Source organism: Manacus vitellinus, unplaced genomic scaffold, assembly GCF_001715985.3.
Source record: "Manacus vitellinus isolate BGI_N305 unplaced genomic scaffold, ASM171598v3 scaffold_31_pilon, whole genome shotgun sequence".
Lineage (NCBI taxonomy): Eukaryota > Metazoa > Chordata > Aves > Passeriformes > Pipridae > Manacus > Manacus vitellinus.
The window spans coordinates 8320666-8341483 of record NW_021940379.1 but is presented as its reverse complement, the minus strand read 5'-3'; the positions used below and the strand labels follow the sequence as shown (position 1 = coordinate 8341483).

The 20818-nt window shown below is 44.0% G+C and overlaps 1 protein-coding gene across 1 annotated transcript in view; it reads right to left on the bottom strand.

Annotated features, from left to right (window-relative positions):
* The window catches only part of ARVCF (ARVCF delta catenin family member), a 165067-nt gene extending 144598 nt beyond the window's left edge, over nt 1-20469 (bottom strand). Inside the window, exon 1 of the mRNA XM_029961102.1 lies at nt 20405-20469. The gene's annotated coding sequence lies outside the window, so the exon portion shown is untranslated. The remainder of the gene's footprint in view (nt 1-20404) is intronic.
* Nucleotides 20470-20818: the final 349 nt, after the last annotated feature.

Sequence of the window (20818 nt, the reverse complement as noted above, 5' to 3'; positions counted from 1 at the left end):
AGATCCTTCTCCTGTGCAGATTCTTTGGTAGTGAGTGATAACATGGTCATGTACTGGTGTGTTCCCAAAGCAGGAATATTAGTAGCTATTAAGCTGCATATTTTCACAGCTTGTTGGAAACTCCTTAGTAGGCCCGAGGTCTCCTTTCTTTTGTCATATATGGTTGAAATCATCCAACGGGCCCCAAAGATACTGGGGCAGAAGTAACAGACCCCAAGCCAATGACATACACCTTGATTTCATGGGAAATCACCTGCCAGGAGCTGTGTTCACTGTTAACTCTGACAGTGCTGCTGAAGGGTGGGGGTTACTACGAAATCACACTGGGAACAGTGTCAGGATTACCATGTATTGATCTCATCCTGTTTACACATAACCATGACTTGAGCCTTTCACTTTTGCAGACCAGGAGGCAGAAGTGACTTTTCTCATTTATGTATTGATTTAAGTTCTGTTTAGATTCTGAAAGAAAACCAAAAACCACCAAAGGGTTCTCCAGATGTCACAAATTAGTCAAATACCCACCAAGCTGTGAACTTCTGAGACCTTCCACTAGATTATTAAAGTCTGTAAAGCCTTCAGAGACCACCCTGTTTCCTGCAAAGCAGAATCACAGCCATCTCAAAGGACAGCACGATTCCTGGGAAGTCCCAGACTCACCTGCTCCCTCTCAGTGTGCTCAGCCCTGGCACAGCTGCACATGAACACAGCCAGACCCTCTGGGCCTCAGCTGGCTCCTGTGCAGCCAACTTGCACATTTCTGCTTTTGTGCTTCCCTGCCTGTGCACAGATGGAGGCAGCTCTGGCTGGCTGTCTGTCCTCCAGGGGTGCAGACGTGCTCACTGACTCCTTGGGGTGGGAAAGCACTGGGACTTCCCAGACCCAGGCACTAATCCTATTCTGGGAAAAACATACATGGGGGGCATTTCTAACTATATATTCTAGAAAACACCTCCTGGGTTACTAATTCCCACTGCCCTCATGCAGGAGCACAGGAACACACTGCTACAGATCCAAGGGCACCTCAGCCAAGGGGATGCTCCAGGCCCAAGAAAAGGGTCTGGATGGGTCAGGGATGATGACTGGAGACAGGTTCCTCAGAGGTGCTGCACAGAAGGAACTCAGGTTTCCTCAGTCACGCCCTGCAGGGGCCCATCTGCCAAGGAATTCACTGTCTGCAGCTAAAACTGCCTTTTCTCACATGCAACCATGTGAGAAACAACACAGAAGTCACCTTCTGTGGGTCCCAGAGGCTGGATATTTCTATGGACTGATTTCAAAAAGTGCATCCAGTGGGGATGACAGGATGTAACCTACGGCAGCTAAATTTAAAACAAGCAGGGTCCCTTTAGAATATGTAATGCAAGTATCTGTTCTAAGGAAAAGCATTATCAGGAGTGCATGAAAAATCTAGAAGCCCCTCTTCTGAAGTAGTTACAGCTTTAATAATAAAAATCACAGTTGATTACTGAGCTGATATATCAACTTTCAAGTCACATTCTGAGAATGTGACAAAGATTCATTCAGAAAATCCCTAATGAGATATAAGACCTTGATGCCACACAAGAGAACGTAGAAAATTTGGGTTCTATAAATGGTACAAACCTCTAGAGAGATCTCCACGCAGAAAATATAGTGTTAACCTCCTTACAACCATAAATACTGTGCTTCTCTTCTCTGTGTGAAGAAAGACACAGGCAGAAAATAAACTGTATAAATTTTCAGATGTACAATTAGTGACCATAAAAATCCTAATTGCTATGCAGAAACAGCAGCAGGACCAATAACTGCCTTTTAAGAACTGTTGGACAAAGAAAGACTTCTGCATTTCAAATGTTTTATTAGCAGATAAATACCTGCTTGCTGTTGATTGCACTCCTAATTATTTACCCAGGGTTTCAACAATTTACATTATCAGCAGTCTAGACCAGAGGAGAAAAATAAAAGTACTGACTCATGAGCCAGTTACTGGGGCTGCCACTTGCAATTTGCTACCACTTGTAAATAAATTAAAGTGCATTGAAAAGGGTATCAGTAAAAGAAAATATTACACCTACAGCAGCCAGGTAAAAATTATTCCTTAGGCTGCATTTCTAAACACAGCAAAGAGTTGCCTTCAGAGTGTCAAAGGCTACGCTGACAGCAGCAAATCTCTCCTGCCTACGTGACTCCAAATACATTAGTGTTGCATTGGAGCTGGAGCAGAGCAAGAGGAGCTGCTTTCTCTGCCCCTTCCTGTGACAAAGTGCTGGACTGAAAGGCCCCTCCTAAGCCAGGCCAGCTCGAGTGCCCAGTGAGGATGGAAATCCCCCCAGTGCAAAGGGCCCAAACAGGAGTCCCCCAGTTCACACCCAGGGCTGGGGCTCTTGGAAACACTGCCATGCCTGTGGCCACTTGGTACTCCCCCAAAACAGTGAGTCAGCTCTGCATGCTGATTTTGCTAATATAGTCAAGAGCTTGTCAAGAGCCCTTCAGATGAAGAGGGGTCAAGTTCTGTGAGATCTGAGTACCTAAACCCTAACAGCCCTGGAGAACCTCAGCCCCCCTGCACTTTTCAAAGGATTCTGCCTTCCTAAAGCACTCAGGCACTTGAGTGAGCTGAGTTTGGAGAGAGAAGTGTCCAGGGCAGCTCCAGAACACCACAGAGGCTTCTCCCAGCAGGAGGGGAGGTGGCTCTCAGGGCACACAGGAGATTTTTTGGGTCCAACAGTGTGAGTGCTGAGCAGGGCTGTCCCACTGCTGCTCCAGCCCAGCCCAAGGCTCCCTGGCCCTGCTGGCAGCTGGGGCACTACAGGAGCAGCAAGAAGCTGGTACAGGTCGTGCAGCTGCAGGGCAAGCAGGAAGGGCTGTGAGTGTGCATGGGAACAGCAGCTCTGGGCTTCCACAGGGAAGGAAAAGCACAGATGGGGCTTGAGAGGACGTGTGGAACTGAAGTGTAACACATGCCACGACATTTCCAGCCTGCAGTGCCACAGGAGATGAGCAGCACGATGTGACTGTTGCCCCCATGCACCACCAGAAGGCATGCAGAGAAAACTGAGCCATACACACCTAGAGAGGTACCAGGGCCTGAGGGTTAGAGCTGCTGGGACATCCCCCACTAAGCCTAGAACAGGACAGAGAAAGCAGGAGAGCAGCCTGAAGCAGAACCAGCTACAAGAGAGAGGAAAGAGAAGACAGAGTTAGTTAATAAGGTATTATATTACAGCCTCTTTTGTACAGTCATCTCCCAAATTCTTCTCACTATGTTGTAGAAATTATTTATTACACTATTTTCCTCCTAACTTGGAGGAAAAGGAAACAATATTCAGAGAAGCCAATCCTGAGACTCCTAAGGAAAAAAAATCCCATCCTGGTTAATGTGATTTGTGACCAATATCTGTGTGTTTCTGTGAGATTTACTGTTGATGTCCTAAATCAGGAAAAGCTCTAGACTGGAATGAGATGACTGAATGCTGCAAACTGGATATTGTGGCCAGACAACTTAAAACACAGAAACCTAACATGATGCTTCAGAAATGATAACTGTTATTTAGGCATGCAACTTCAGGCCCTGTGTCAGATGTACAAGCTCCAAATGGCTCAAGATCATTTTTAGAAAGGAGACATGAATTTCTAAAATATGCCCACTGCACAACAGCTTACAGCCACTTTCTTTGTTCTACCTGCCTGTAAATCTGATCCTACACAAAACCAGAGGGAAAGAAGCTTTTGGGATATCAGGTCATCTGTGTAGCTCTGTATATCTCTGAGCTCTTTTGTCCTAAAACATTTAGCACCAAAACTTCTCTGGGCCAGTGACTGCCAGTTCAGTCCCTGTTTTTCTGGAGAATGCACAGAACAGGATCCCTCTGGCACAGACAAGGTTCTGTGAGGCAGCACAACCAGCCTTCAGCCACTGCCACATCAGAAATGCTGCAGCCACATGGCAGGGAATGCAGAGCCAGGACAAACTCACGCTGCTGGTTCAGATGGTTCAGAACATTTTCAGAGAGAAATGTTGGCCCAGCAGATTTTATGCTCGACCAAGTACTGTCTGCCTTCCTGAAGCCAGCACAAACACAATTTCTTGTGTTTCAGCCAAATTACCAGAAATATGATCCTTTCTTTGCACGGATCCAGCCTCAAAGGGCATGGAACCATCATGCCAGAAAACTCATTTTTTCTTAAACTAAACAGAAGTAAATTCTATGCTCAAAATTTACTAGATGTAACAAAAAACTGTGCAAAGATATACCCACAGATGAAAGTCGTGAGACAGAATGAGAAAAAGACTAATTCTCAAGCAAATGACCAGAGAGAATAAATTAAGCATAATTCAGTTTCTGCAGACAAAAGAGTAACACCTTTGGAAAAAAGAATTTTTATATATATATAAAAAACATATTCCAAATAAACTCCTTTTCAGACCTTACACTGAAATCTATCTGGAGCCTGGGTCCTCCTGCTGCTCTGGCTGACTGAGCTCTAATTTGACCCTTATGTGACAACCTCCACCAATGAATAGCAATGAGGAGGTCACAAAGAAACCTGGTTCAGTGGAGTTCTCTCCTAGGCACAGACAGACACACTGTGCTGGTGTAAGAGGAACAACAGAAAAGCTGCTCAGGGTGGTTCTGTTCCTTTGGACAGACAGTCTGTGAAACAAGGTATAAACTGGGGAATGAACGAGAGCAGAGGAAATGGTGACAGGAGAAATGGGAAGAGGAAAAAGCCCCTGAGAAGGATCTCTGGATCTTGGGGACACAGCAGTGAACACTGCAGCTCACCAGCTCTGCTGCTGCAGAAAAAGAAGGGCAAGTGCAATATTTGAGGTTTTACATTAGTCAGGAACTTCATCTGATTGTCCAGCAGGAATAATTTTGTAGAAATAAATAAATTTGCAGAATATCATACTATGATCTGGGTTTGGCAACATCAACAAAAGAATCCAGACACATCTTTGTACACACAACACAGTTCCAACACTTCACTCACTGCAGAACTGGCTCTGCTCAGCAGCACCACAGCATCTCTAATCTTATCATAATGGTTCTCAGTCAATTTAAACATTAATACTTTAATTAACCTCTCAGTTAAAAGCACTGAAATCATAATACCTTAGAAAAGACACAGTTCTCAGGAAAAAAGGATGCAGAATTTTCTTGTATGTAATACAATCTCTCTATTAATCAGGGCACATTTAAATGACACCAGTTATCTTTCTACAGCTTCCCTTCAGTAGAGATTCCTCATTTCTTCAGTTTGATATCAGGAATTTTTCAGGTTTTCCTCCCGAAGTTTCATGCACTGTTTTCAGGCTTGGTGATATGGTGTGCCTGCACAGCTTTAATGATACTGTAGCTCTGTTCCCCTAATAAGGTACATTTCAATTTCTATACTGTATTCCCAAATGGAAAGGAAAATAAATTAGAGCAATATAGAACACCTTTCTCACAACTGCATACATATAATAGCATAAATAATTCAGTTTAATACTCTAAGGTTCCAATGGAAATATTTTTACAAGGGCAATTTTTAAAGTAAATGTTTTAGCCTATGATTACTTTTGTCCAACAGAAAAATCAATTTCTTCTTGAAATTTGTCATTTATAGACCAGAACAGTGTAGCAGTACCTCTCTGAAGCAGAGCTCTTGGACTCTGGCTCCAAAGGACTTGTCTATACAGAGGAAGCTGAACTTCTCCATCCCAGAGAGCTCATTACACCACAGTTCCTTCAGAGATTGGTGTTTGTGTTAATTAAGCATAAAACAGTATCCCGTTCCTTCCCACCTCCTGAGTGTCCACACTAAGGTTTAATGGGGGTGTGATGGTCTGTAAATCCACACTGTGAACTGTGAATTCTCGGTGCAAACAAACAATCCTCACGTATTCCCAAGGGGGGTCCAGGTGGAACAGTTTCTGTAGAAGCCTCGTAAGTCCCAGAACAGGGAACAAGGCAGAGCTGGGCCAGTTCTGCCTTCAGGGTGTTGGGTTGGAATGTGCCCACTACAACCCCTGCTACTGTTCTACCTCCCAGGGGTTAATGCTGCCATCTGAGCCACGGCCAGGAAAAGACCAGCAGCATTAATACCTCACTCTCTGCATACAGAGAATCAGCCCTGCATGATTTCTACTGATGCCCTGTAGCTGGGTAGCATTTGGAAGACAGCACTTTCATCCCCACACCAAGAAGCCAAGTCTGAAATAACCAGCTGAGCTGAATGCTGTGCACCAACCTCGTGGAAACAGTTCTGAATATTTTGATGATTTCAGCAATTCCATTTGCTTAATACTGTACACCATAATGATCAGGCCTGTGTTTTTACCTATCCTCAGAAAAATTTATCTTTTTCTTTATATTTTCTGGTTTTCTATAGAAACAAAATGCAACTTGAAAATTAAAGGCAGAATGGACAAGATCATACTTTGCAATCTCTCTTGGAATAGAAACAGTAAACTTGCTCCTTCCCAAACCTCTGACACCTTTTCCTGTGCGTTGGAACTTGCCAAACATGATTGCTACCAGCCTGATTAGTTCACAGCTGATCACTTTAACACCCCACAACACGTGTCCTTGCATACTAAAGCTGCTGCACGCCATTGATTTCTCAAAGGTCTCCCCCACCGAAATCAATAAGGAGTTCTGCCTGAAAATGGATTGCACTTTGTGTTCCCTTTCTGATTCATGGATATTCAGGTTTCCAAGTATTCTCAGAGCTGCTTTCAGCAGGAGCTCTGACTATGGAGCTTCACCCTCATCAGCAGACACTTCACCCCTGTCCCTCTGCTGTGAGCAGCCATGGCCACACCCCTGCACATCTGTCCGAGCACAGAATTCCACTGGGACCACCCTCCTGCAGGAATGGCTTCCCAGCAGCACGGGAAGCACCTCTGTCTGTGCCTGCTGGATAACAGCAGCCCTTCAATGAAGCACCAGTGCTGCTGCCTGGGCAGGGCTGGGGGCATGGACTGGGACTGAGCTCATCTTCAGCACAAATGCTTCCTTCTGCAGAGCCTGCCTTGCAAGCAGAGCCACCCAAAATCAATACATCTGCCCTTAGAACAAGGCTATTTCAGCGAGGAAGCGAAAAAGATAAAGATCAAAAGCAGCACAGTTCAGAACTCCACTCCCTCAGTCTTTCCCCTGTATTTTCAAGCTTGGCTTCATAAATATACAATCCAATCTGGCCCCAAATAAGCCAAACACGAGCTGTTATAACCCCATGCAATTACTTCCACAGACTACTTAAAAAATTTCATTAAACAATACACCAGATTCCTCATTTTTCTGGGTGTCAGGATGTTTTGAGTTTTGGTAAAAGGGCTTCCATTTTCAGAGAAAGGCTCCTGACAGGAGTGTCTGGAAGTGGCTGTATGTGGGGAACTAGAGCTGAGAGCAGCCTTGTATTCATGAGCACTGAATTCCCAGCTCACAAAACGCAGGATCAAGAGTCAGTGGGAAACTTCCACAGCCAGGCAGCTTCTCATGGGCAAACCAGAGCAACTGAAATATCACAGAAAGGCTGGAAAATCCTGCAGATGCTCAGAACTCTTTCATAAAAGATACTGTTGTGCTGCCATGGAACAGATAAATAAAATGGTAAATGCCAAGGCTGAGGCCAGCCCTGCACTCAGGCAGCCTGATGCCCACTCCAAATGCCCTTGTTTGGCTCAGCACACAACTTATTTAGGCACCACACTCAGGCAGCTTATTTAAACTAAGAGCCATTAGGCAGAAAATTGTCCTTTCACTACACATTTTGAGAGGAGAGGAAAAAACAGTCCAAGTGCGACCCCACAGAACAGTGAGTGCCTCAGCTCAGCAACAGATGTGTCAAATGACTTACCCCGACCACGAGGAGTTAATTGGTGCTATAAATAGCACTCTGCACACACACACAAAAATCCACTTAATTCTAGTATCCAAAGCACACAGGCTAGCTTTGCTTATCAGTAAAACTATTTTCCTTTAAAGAAGTGGGCTTGGGTGTTCTACATGTAGATTAACACAGAGAGATAATTTGATTTCAGGCTATTGAGAGATTTCCTTCTTTTTATGTTTCAGAAGAACAGGGCTGCATGCAGCTAAATGAGATCATAGATTACAGTAGAAGAAAGGCTAATAAAACTGCACAGCTACATTCCTGGGTAATAACAAATGCTTTTTAATTCTAGGGTTCCAATCTCGGGGTTTATGGGGGCATTTCCAATTACTACCTTTAAGATGAACGCAAATAAATGCATCAAGAGAAAACAGATCCTTTAACCCATCTCAATCAAATACTTACTGTCTCCCACAGCATTTTAAAAAAATAAACTGGCACTGCTAGGAAAAAAAAATTCACAGTTCTGAAGTGTTCAGAGCAAGCATCTTCCTGTGGTTTCTGACCTGCTTTCAGGAGAAAAAAAACCCCAAAACCAAAACCCCTCAGCTGTTTTCCAGACCATGTGTCTTATTTACCTCTCACAGCCACATCCAGTGGGTTGTGTGGCTGCTCCATCAGGGAGCTGAAAACATCAGTACAAACAGGAAAGAACATAATGCCAATATTCATGTCTCATTCTTGAAGCTACTAAATCAAATTAATTTTATTAGCTGCTTCCCAACCTATCCTGCTGCATTACTCTCCTGCATTTCCACCTCTCCCATTAAAAACAACCCTGTTTCAACCTCAGGTTGCTTTAAACCAGGAACAGTATCAATGAGGAGGAGATTAAAGCAATACAAAGAGAGGGAAGGAACAGAATGAGGCCCACCACCTCTAATTCTCCTCAGGAACATCTGTCTCATTCTAAATCCAGTGGTTTTTTCCCCAAGCTGTGTTTGGAAGCCCGAGGCATTGAGTAAATGTACTGTGTGAGACTGAAACTATGGATCTGCTTTCTGCAGTGGCATGTGCAGAGCAGACCCTTCACTGTCCCAGCATCTGCAAGTTTAAAATGCACTCCAAGTTCACCTTACCCTTGTAAGTTTAGGATGCAATCCAAGTTCGTGCTGATTAACACCACAGCTTTTTAGTATTACAAGGCAAACATGCATTTGAGAACTAATAAATAATTTCTGAGCCAAATAAAAGTATTTAGCTCATGTGATGCCTCGAACACTCACTCCGTTCATGCATAAACATCTAAAGGCAGAAGAAACAGAGACATTTTAATGACAGCCTTGGACAAAGTCCTCATTCCATAGGATGCATTTTGGCCCCCACGTCTCAGCAGCAGTCCCTGTTCCACACTCAGAACCATCCTGCTCCAGGGAGGGGCTGCCTGGCTGAGGGGCAGAACATCAATGTCACAAGAACTGCACTTCACCTCCCCTTCTCCAGCTGCAAGACCTTGCTGAGCCTTCAAGGCAGGAATCCTCATCCCTGGGAAGCCAAGAATCTTGGCTTCTGTGGGGTTAAACTGACAGTCTAAGGAGCCCTCAGAGAACAACCCTCAGGACATGCCTGGTTCTTATCCCTGGGTAAATCCAGATGCCCCAGTAACCCCACTGATTAGTCCAGACTCAGGCTTCTTTACTCATTTAGATCTCCCCTTGCATGGACCAGCAGGGCAGGGCTGTGCTTGCACTGCCAAGGGTTACACTCACACAGCCACCAAAACTTATTTTTATTACATCACTGAGAGTGGCAATTTTCACAACTGAGATTCATGTCTTCATTATAAGAGCATTTTATTCATTGGTTTGTAGCTCTATCCAAATTTAAACCTCTGGGCTGAAGTCTTCCCTGGTAGGTCTTTCCTTCAAGGCTGAATTTCTCTTTTAGGAGAACTTCAGTGAGAATAATTGGGCTGTTTTTTGTATCAGTTGGGGAAATTTCTGTGCAAGTTTCTCCTGTCAGAGGCTCTGCAGACACAGCCAAAGCCCTGCTCTCACCCAGCAGCCCCAGGGTGCCAGCCCAGCACAGGGACAGGGGCCTGCCTTCAGCCCAGAGTCTGGCAGGGGTCACCCCCACCCTGGGCAGGCANGGAATTCACTGTCTGCAGCTAAAACTGCCTTTTCTCACATGCAACCATGTGAGAAACAACACAGAAGTCACCTTCTGTGGGTCCCAGAGGCTGGATATTTCTATGGACTGATTTCAAAAAGTGCATCCAGTGGGGATGACAGGATATAACCTACGGCAGCTAAATTTAAAACAAGCAGGGTCCCTTTAGAATATGTAATGCAAGTATCTGTTCTAAGGAAAAGCATTATCAGGAGTGCATGAAAAATCTAGAAGCCCCTCTTCTGAAGTAGTTACAGCTTTAATAATAAAAATCACAGTTGATTACTGAGCTGATATATCAACTTTCAAGTCACATTCTGAGAATGTGACAAAGATTCATTCAGAAAATCCCTAATGAGATATAAGACCTTGATGCCACACAAGAGAACGTAGAAAATTTGGGTTCTATAAATGGTACAAACCTCTAGAGAGATCTCCACGCAGAAAATACAGTGTTAACCTCCTTACAACCATAAATATTGTGCTTCTCTTCTCTGTGCGAAGAAAGACACAGGCAGAAAATAAACTGTATAAATTTTCAGATGTACAATTAGTGACCATAAAAATCCTAATTGCTATGCAGAAACAGCAGCAGGACCAATAACTGCCTTTTAAGAACTGTTGGACAAAGAAAGACTTCTGCATTTCAAATGTTTTATTAGCAGATAAATACCTGCTTGCTGTTGATTGCACTCCTAATTATTTACCCAGGGTTTCAACAATTTACATTATCAGCAGTCTAGACCAGAGGAGAAAAATAAAAGTACTGACTCATGAGCCAGTTACTGGGGCTGCCACTTGCAATTTGCTACCACTTGTAAATAAATTAAAGTGCATTGAAAAGGGTATCAGTAAAAGAAAATATTACACCTACAGCAGCCAGGTAAAAATTATTCCTTAGGCTGCATTTCTAAACACAGCAAAGAGTTGCCTTCAGTGTCAAAGGCTACGCTGACAGCAGCAAATCTCTCCTGCCTACGTGACTCCAAATACATTAGTGTTGCATTGAAGCTGGAGCAGAGCAAGAGGAGCTGCTTTCTCTGCCCCTTCCTGTGACAAAGTGCTGGACTGAAAGGCCCCTCCTAAGCCAGGCCAGCTCGAGTGCCCAGTGAGGATGGAAATCCCCCCAGTGCAAAGGGCCCAAACAGGAGTCCCCCAGTTCACACCCAGGGCTGGGGCTCTTGGAAACACTGCCATGCCTGTGGCCACTTGGTACTCCCCCAAAACAGTGAGTCAGCTCTGCATGCTGATTTTGCTAATATAGTCAAGAGCTTGTCAAGAGCCCTTCAGATGAAGAGGGGTCAAGTTCTGTGAGATCTGAGTACCTAAACCCTAACAGCCCTGGAGAACCTCAGCCCCCCTGCACTTTTCAAAGGATTCTGCCTTCCTAAAGCACTCAGGCACTTGAGTGAGCTGAGTTTGGAGAGAGAAGTGTCCAGGGCAGCTCCAGAACACCACAGAGGCTTCTCCCAGCAGGAGGGGAGGTGGCTCTCAGGGCACACAGGAGATTTTTTGGGTCCAACAGTGTGAGTGCTGAGCAGGGCTGTCCCACTGCTGCTCCAGCCCAGCCCAAGGCTCCCTGGCCCTGCTGGCAGCTGGGGCACTACAGGAGCAGCAAGAAGCTGGCACAGCTCGTGCAGCTGCAGGGCAAGCAGGAAGGGCTGTGAGTGTGCATGGGAACAGCAGCTCTGGGCTTCCACAGGGAAGGAAAAGCACAGATGGGGCTTGAGAGGACGTGTGGAACTGAAGTGTAACACATGCCACGACATTTCCAGCCTGGAGTGCCACAGGAGATGAGCAGCACAACGTGACTGTTGCCCCCATGCACCACCAGAAGGCATGCAGAGAAAACTGAGCCATACACACCTAGAGAGGTACCGGGGCCTGAGGGTTAGAGCTGCTGGGACATCCCCCACTAAGCCTAGAACAGGACAGAGAAAGCAGGAGAGCAGCCTGAAGCAGAACCAGCTACAAGAGAGAGGAAAGAGAAGACAGAGTTAGTTAATAAGGTATTATATTACAGTCTCTTCTGTACAGTCATCTCCCAAGTTCTTCTCACTATGTTGTAGAAATTATTTATTACACTGTTTTCCTCCTAACTTCAGAGAAGCCAATCCTGAGACTCCTAAGGAAAAAAAATCCCATCCTGGTTAATGTGATTTGGGACCAATATCTGTGTGTTTCTGTGAGATTTACTGTTGATGTCCTAAATCAGGAAAAGCTCTAGACTGGAATGAGGATGACTGAATGCTGCAAACTGGATATTGTGGTCAGACAACTTAAAACACAGAAACCTAACATGATGCTTCAGAAATGATAACTGTTATTTAGGCATGCAACTTCAGGCCCTGTGTCAGATGTCCAAGCTCCAAATGGCTCAAGATCATTTTTAGAAAGGAGACATGAATTTCTAAAATATGCCCACTGCACAACAGCTTACAGCCACTTTCTTTGTTCTACCTGCCTGTAAATCTGATCCTACACAAAACCAGAGGGAAAGAAGCCCTTGGGATATCAGGTCATCTGTGTAGCTCTGTATATCTCTGAGCTCTTTTGTCCTAAAACATTTAGCACCAAAACTTCTCTGGGCCAGTGCCTGCCAGTTCAGTCCCTGTTTTTCTGCAGAATGCACAGAACAGGATCCCTCTGGCACAGACAAGGTTCTGTGAGGCAGCACAACCAGCCTTCAGCCACTGCCACATCAGAAATGCTGCAGCCACATGGCAGGGAATGCAGAGCCAGGACAAACTCACGCTGCTGGTTCAGATGGTTCAGAACATTTTCAGAGAGAAATGTTGGCCCAGCAGATTTTATGCTCGACCAGGTACTGTCTGCCTTCCTGAAGCCAGCACAAACACAATTTCTTGTGTTTCAGCCAAATTACCAGAAATATGATCCTTTCTTTGCACGGATCCAGCCTCAAAGGGCATGGAACCATCATGCCAGAAAACTCATTTTTTCTTAAACTAAACAGAAGTAAATTCTATGCTCAAAATTTACTAGATGTAACAAAAAACTGTGCAATGATATACCCACAGATGAAAGTCGTGAGACAGAATGAGAAAAAGACTAATTCTCAAGCAAATGACCAGAGAGAATAAATTAAGCATAATTCAGTTTCTGCAGACAAAAGAGTAACACCTTTGGAAAAAAGAATTTTTATATATATATAAAAAACATATTCCAAATAAACTCCTTTTCAGACCTTACACTGAAATCTATCTGGAGCCTGGGTCCTCTTGCTGCTCTGGCTGACTGAGTTCTAATTTGACCCTTATGTGACAACCTCCACCAATGAATAGCAATGAGGAGGTCACAAAGAAACCTGGTTCAGTGGAGTTCTCTCCTAGGCACAGACTGACACTGTGCTGGTGTAAGAGGAACAACAGAAAAGCTGCTCAGGGTGGTTCTGTTCCTTTGGACAGACAGTCTGTGAAACAAGGTATAAACTGGGGAATGAACGAGAGCAGAGGAAATGGTGACAGGAGAAACGGGAAGAGGAAAAAGCCCCTGAGAAGGATCTCTGGATCTTGGGGACACAGCAGTGAACACTGCAGCTCACCAGCTCTGCTGCTGCAGAAAAAGAAGGGCAAGTGCAATATTTGAGGTTTTACATTAGTCAGGAACTTCATCTGATTGTCCAGCAGGAATAATTTTGTAGAAATAAATAAATTTGCAGAATATCATACTATGATCTGGGTTTGGCAACATCAACAAAAGAATCCAGACACATCTTTGTACACACAACACAGTTCCAACACTTCACTCACTGCAGAACTGGCTCTGCTCAGCAGCACCACAGCATCTCTAATCTTATCATAATGGTTCTCAGTCAATTTAAACATTAATACTTTAATTAACCTCTCAGTTAAAAGCACTGAAATCATATCATAATACCTTAGAAAAGACACAGTTCTCAGGAAAAAAGGATGCAGAATTTTCTTGTATGTAATACAATCTCTCTATTAATCAGGGCACATTTAAATGACACCAGTTATCTTTCTACAGCTTCCCTTCAGTAGAGATTCCTCATTTCTTCAGTTTGATATCAGGAATTTTTCAGGTTTTCCTCCCAAAGTTTCATGCACTGTTTTCAGGCTTGGTGATATGGTGTGCCTGCACAGCTTTAATGATACTGTAGCTCTGTTCCCCTAATAAGGTACATTTCAATTTCTATACTGTATTCCCAAATGGAAAGGAAAATAAATTAGAGCAATATAGAACACCTTTCTCACAACTGCATACATATAATAGCATAAATAATTCAGTTTAATACTCTAAGGTTCCAATGGAAATATTTTTACAAGGGCAATTTTTAAAGTAAATGTTTTAGCCTATGATTACTTTTGTCCAACAGAAAAATCAATTTCTTCTTGAAATTTGTCATTTATAGACCAGAACAGTGTAGCAGCACCTCTCTGAAGCAGAGCTCTTGGACTCTGGCTCCAAAGGACTTGTCTATACAGAGGAAGCTGAACTTCTCCATCCCAGAGAGTTCATTACACCACAGTTCCTTCAGAGACTGGTGTTTGTGTTAATTAAGCATAAAACAGTATCCTGTTCCTTCCCACCTCCTGAGTGTCCACACTAAGGTTTAATGGGGGTGTGATGGTCTGTAAATCCACACTGTGAACTGTGAATTCTCGGTGCAAACAAACAATCCTCACGTATTCCCAAGGGGGGTCCAGGTGGAACAGTTTCTGTAGAAGCCTCGTAAGTCCCAGAACAGGGAACAAGGCAGAGCTGGGCCAGTTCTGCCTTCAGGGTGTTGGGTTGGAATGTGCCCACTACAACCCCTGCTACTGTTCTACCTCCCAGGGGTTAATGCTGCCATCTGAGCCACGGCCAGGAAAAGACCAGCAGCATTAATACCTCACTCTCTGCATACAGAGAATCAGCCCTGCATGATTTCTACTGATGCCCTGTAGCTGGGTAGCACTTTCATCCCCACACCAAGAAGCCAAGTCTGAAATAACCAGCTGAGCTGAATGCTGTGCACCAACCTCGTGGAAACAGTTCTGAATATTTTGATGATTTCAGCAATTCCATTTGCTTAATACTGTACACCATAATGATCAGGCCTGTGTTTTTACCTATCCTCAGAAAAATTTATCTTTTTCTTTATATTTTCTGGTTTTCTATAGAAACAAAATGCAACTTGAAAATTAAAGGCAGAATGGACAAGATCATACTTTGCAATCTCTCTTGGAATAGAAACAGTAAACTTGCTCCTTCCCAAACCTCTGACACCTTTTCCTGTGCGTTGGAACTTGCCAAACATGATTGCTACCAGCCTGATTAGTTCACAGCTGATCACTTTAACACCCCACAACACGTGTCCTTGCATACTAAAGCTGCTGCACGCCATTGATTTCTCAAAGGTCTCCCCCACCGAAATCAATAAGGAGTTCTGCCTGAAAATGGATTGCACTTTGTGTTCCCTTTCTGATTCATGGATATTCAGGTTTCCAAGTATTCTCAGAGCTGCTTTCAGCAGGAGCTCTGACTATGGAGCTTCACCCTCATCAGCAGACACTTCACCCCTGTCCCTCTGCTGTGAGCAGCCATGGCCACACCCCTGCACATCTGTCCGAGCACAGAATTCCACTGGGACCACCCTCCTGCAGGAATGGCTTCCCAGCAGCACGGGAAGCACCTCTGTCTGTGCCTGCTGGATAACAGCAGCCCTTCAATGAAGCACCAGTGCTGCTGCCTGGGCAGGGCTGGGGGCATGGACTGGGACTGAGCTCATCTTCAGCACAAATGCTTCCTTCTGCAGAGCCTGCCTTGCAAGCAGAGCCACCCAAAATCAATACATCTGCCCTTAGAACAAGGCTATTTCAGCGAGGAAGCGAAAAAGATAAAGATCAAAAGCAGCACAGTTCAGAACTCCACTCCCTCAGTCTTTCCCCTGTATTTTCAAGCTTGGCTTCATAAATATACAATCCAATCTGGCCCCAAATAAGCCAAACACGAGCTGTTATAACCCCATGCAATTACTTCCACAGACTACTTAAAAAATTTCATTAAACAATACACCAGATTCCTCATTTTTCTGGGTGTCAGGATGTTTTGAGTTTTGGTAAAAGGGCTTCCATTTTCAGAGAAAGGCTCCTGACAGGAGTGTCTGGAAGTGGCTGTATGTGGGGAACTAGAGCTGAGAACAGCCTTGTATTCATGAGCACTGAATTCCCAGCTCACAAAACGCAGGAACAAGAGTCAGTGGGCAACTTCCACAGCCAGGCAGCTTCTCATGGGCAAACCAGAGCAACTGAAATATCACAGAAAGGCTGGAAAATCCTGCAGATGCTCAGAACTCTTTCATAAAAGATACTGTTGTGCTGCCATGGAACAGATAAATAAAATGGTAAATGCCAAGGCTGAGGCCAGCCCTGCACTCAGGCAGCCTGATGCCCACTCCAAATGCCCTTGTTTGGCTCAGCACACAACTTATTTAGGCACCACACTCAGGCAGCTTATTTAAACTAAGAGCCATTAGGCAGAAAATTGTCCTTCCACTACACATTTTGAGAGGAGAGGAAAAAACAGTCCAAGTGCGACCCCACAGAACAGTGAGTGCCTCAGCTCAGCAACAGATGTGTCAAATGACTTACCCCGACCACGAGGAGTTAATTGGTGCTATAAATAGCACTCTGCACACACACACAAAAATCCACTTAATTCTAGTATCCAAAGCACACAGGCTAGCTTTGCTTATCAGTAAAACTATTTTCCTTTAAAGAAGTGGGCTTGGGTGTTCTACATGTAGATTAACACAGAGAGATAATTTGATTTCAGGCTATTGAGAGATTTCCTTCTTTTTATGTTTCAGAAGAACAGGGCTGCATGCAGCTAAATGAGATCATAGATTACAGTAGAAGAAAGGCTAATAAAACTGCACAGCTACATTCCTGGGTAATAACAAATGCTTTTTAATTCTAGGGTTCCAATCTCGGGGTTTATGGGGGCATTTCCAATTACTACCTTTAAGATGAACGCAAATAAATGCATCAAGAGAAAACAGATCCTTTAACCCATCTCAATCAAATACTTACTGTCTCCCACAGCATTTTAAAAAAATAAACTGGCACTGCTAGGAAAAAAAAATTCACAGTTCTGAAGTGTTCAGAGCAAGCATCTTCCTGTGGTTTCTGACCTGCTTTCAGGAGAAAAAAAACCCCAAAACCAAAACCCCTCAGCTGTTTTCCAGACCATGTGTCTTATTTACCTCTCACAGCCACATCCAGTGGGTTGTGTGGCTGCTCCATCAGGGAGCTGAAAACATCAGTACAAACAGGAAAGAACATAATGCCAATATTCATGTCTCATTCTTGAAGCTACTAAATCAAATTAATTTTATTAGCTGCTTCCCAACCTATCCTGCTGCATTACTCTCCTGCATTTCCACCTCTCCCATTAAAAACAACCCCGTTTCGACCTTACATTGCTTTAAACCAGGAACAGTATCAATGAGGAGATTAAAGCAATACAAAGAGAGGGAAGGAACAGAATGAGGCCCACCACCTCTAATTCTCCTCAGGAACATCTGTCTCATTCTAAATCCAGTGTTTTTTTCCCCAAGCTGTGTTTGGAAGCCCGAGGCATTGAGTAAATGTACTGTGTGAGACTGAAACTATGGATCTGCTTTCTGCAGTGGCATGTGCAGAGCAGACCCTTCACTGTCCCAGCATCTGCAAGTTTAAAATGCACTCCAAGTTCACCTTACCCTTGTAAGTTTAGGATGCAATCCAAGTTCGTGCTGATTAACACCACAGCTTTTTAGTATTACAAGGCAAACATGCATTTGAGAACTAATAAATAATTTCTGAGCCAAATAAAAGTATTTAGCTCATGTGATGCCTCGAACACTCACTCCGTTCATGCATAAACATCTAAAGGCAGAAGAAACAGAGACATTTTAATGACAGCCTTGGACAAAGTCCTCATTCCATAGGATGCATTTTGGCCCCCACGTCTCAGCAGCAGTCCCTGTTCCACACTCAGAACCATCCTGCTCCAGGGAGGGGCTGCCTGGCTGAGGGGCAGAACATCAATGTCACAAGAACTGCACTTCACCTCCCCTTCTCCAGCTGCAAGACCTTGCTGAGCCTTCAAGGCAGGAATCCTCATCCCTGGGAAGCCAAGAATCTTGGCTTCTGTGGGGTTAAACTGACAGTCTAAGGAGCCCTCACAGAATAACCCTCAGGACATGTCTGGTTCTTATCCCTGGGTAAATCCAGATGCCCCAGTAACCCCACTGATTAGTCCAGACTCAGGCTTCTTTACTCATTTAGATCTCCCCTTGCATGGACCAGCAGGGCAGGGCTGTGCTTGCACTGCCAAGGGTTACACTCACACAGCCACCAAAACTTATTTTTATTACATCACTGAGAGTGGCAATTTTCACAACTGAGATTCATGTCTTCATTATAAGAGCATTTTATTCACTGGTTTGTAGCTCTATCCAAATTTAAACCTCTGGGCTGAAGTCTTCCCTGGTAGGTCTTTCCTTCAAGGCTGAATTTCTCTTTTAGGAGAACTTCAGTGAGAATAATTGGGCTGTTTTTTGTATCAGTTGGGGAAATTTCTGTGCAAGTTTCTCCTGTCAGAGGCTCTGCAGACACAGCCAAAGCCCTGCTCTCACCCAGCAGCCCCAGGGTGCCAGCCCAGCACAGGGACAGGGGCCTGCCTTCAGCCCAGAGTCTGGCAGGGGTCACCCCCACCCTGGGCAGGCACCACAACAGCCACAGCAAACCCCCAGGGACTCCCCTGGCCCTCCTTTCTCTCATGGAAACCCTGTTCTGAACCTGACCTTGTCACAAGCCTCCATTCTGACCAGACAGACACAGCATCTAAACACCTTCTGTGCTGAGCTCAACCCCGACCTGCAAACCAGCAGGAACTGGGCAAGTCCTGCATTTATTTCGGGGGTCACCACCAATGGTCTTTTGGACAGACCATTTTCTTCCAGACAGCCACAGTTAGACTCTGACCTCCCCCCTTCCAAGCCTGTCCTGCATTTGTATCTTTAACTAAATCCTAATGCTTTTTGTAGCTTATACTGCCCATCAAGGATATTTCTTATTTCCAGGAACACACATCACTAATGTCCAGTATTACAGTTACTGGGAAGCACAAATAATTCTTCCAGATCATTGATGATCCTCTCCAAGAACCAACTTTCTTTTCAAACATTCCTTTTTAATAACTGTTCTACTAATAACTGTGCTAAGTTGGAAAAATAATAATTTTGCCTTAACTGTCTAACCACTTCAAACGTTTAAAGCAAATTCCCTCTATTATATCAAAATTAAAATCTTGCACTGTATAAACAGGAATGTATTCCAGCTATAATAAACACTTTTAACTCATTTCATTAAGACTAGTAACAGAGCTAAGTACCAAACAACTCAGACAGTAAATACAATGTAAACTCTACTGAGAACCTTTCCTACAAACAGCTTTGGAAGTTGAAATGGGCTATTTACTTTCCATAAAACTTTTTGATTTGACATATACAAAAGGAACAATGTTTAATCTAAAAACAATCAAATTAAAATGGAAAGAGCTTTATAAAAATCAGTAACATGATACTTGTTTTTCAGAGGATTATTTTCAAGGAATGCTTGGCTCAAACTATAATCCACCTACACTGAGAAAAATAAAGCAGTACACAGAAGGTAGCAATATTTCAGGAAAATAAACAACAGAGTACTTTTATATTTAAACCCCATTATTCCCTATCAAGTCCTCAGATTTAAAACAGACACACCAAAGCACTGAGGTGAATTTGAAGCAGCTGAAAATGTTTATGGTCATCCTCTAAGCAACCAGAGGACTGGCCTTTTGATCTAGAAAGGCTGAGGCACAGTTGGCAGGGAGGGAATGGAGAGAGGAAGACACATCTTAGGATTTTTGGAAAGCACAAGCCTGAGTGGAGAACGGGACAGGAGGGGAATGCTGAGAGTCCACCTGCTGAAAATGGGGCTGTGGGAAGAAGTCACACAGTCAGAGACAGCCCTGCTCTGCCAGGGTAGAATGAAGCCAAAGGAGGATTCCCATGGCAAGAGAAGGGAGACATGGATCAGAGATGGCACCAAGTCACAAAAGACAACTGTCACCCCTGTGTCCCTCAGCTCTCACATTCTGCCTCTGGCAGTGCCTCATCTCAACACAACCAACCATCCCAGGGGCTCCTGTCCCAAGGCCAGGTTTCACATCTATCACAGGTATTTCCCTCCTTTCTGCTCCTCAACCACTCTACCACTATTTTAAACAAATTTCAGTAGGCCCTCAATAGCATGCAAACTAAGGAATTTCTGAGAAGTGTAAAGACAATTTAATAAAAGGATTGTGACTTAAGAACACACATAATGACAAAGCAGCAAGATACTCAAGAGACTTGAACTCAACTGCAGAAACACAGTACCTTTTATAGTGTTCCTTTCTTGCAGTGGCTTTAAGATGGAAATTCTCCCCTGGTTCGATGATAACTCTGTCAGAGAAAAGAAAAAAAAACATAAAGACATTTTTATTCCATCTAGAGAAAGTAGGAAGAGCAGATATTTTTAAATAACTGACATCATTTACATGATATAGTGGAAATCTATTATTGTATCTCTCCTTTGGTTCTCCTTCCCTTCCTGAGTCATGCTGGCTTACCAAAAAGCATTACCTCTGTCATCTATTTCACCATTACCTGAAATCCCAGGAAAATCCCACAGAACTGGAATATGGAAAGTAAACTGTGTAGAAGGAGCCTGGTTGACTAACTGGCTATTCCAGTCCTCTTGATTTCTGTCCTAGTGCCATATGTCCCATATGTGCATATATCACACATTCC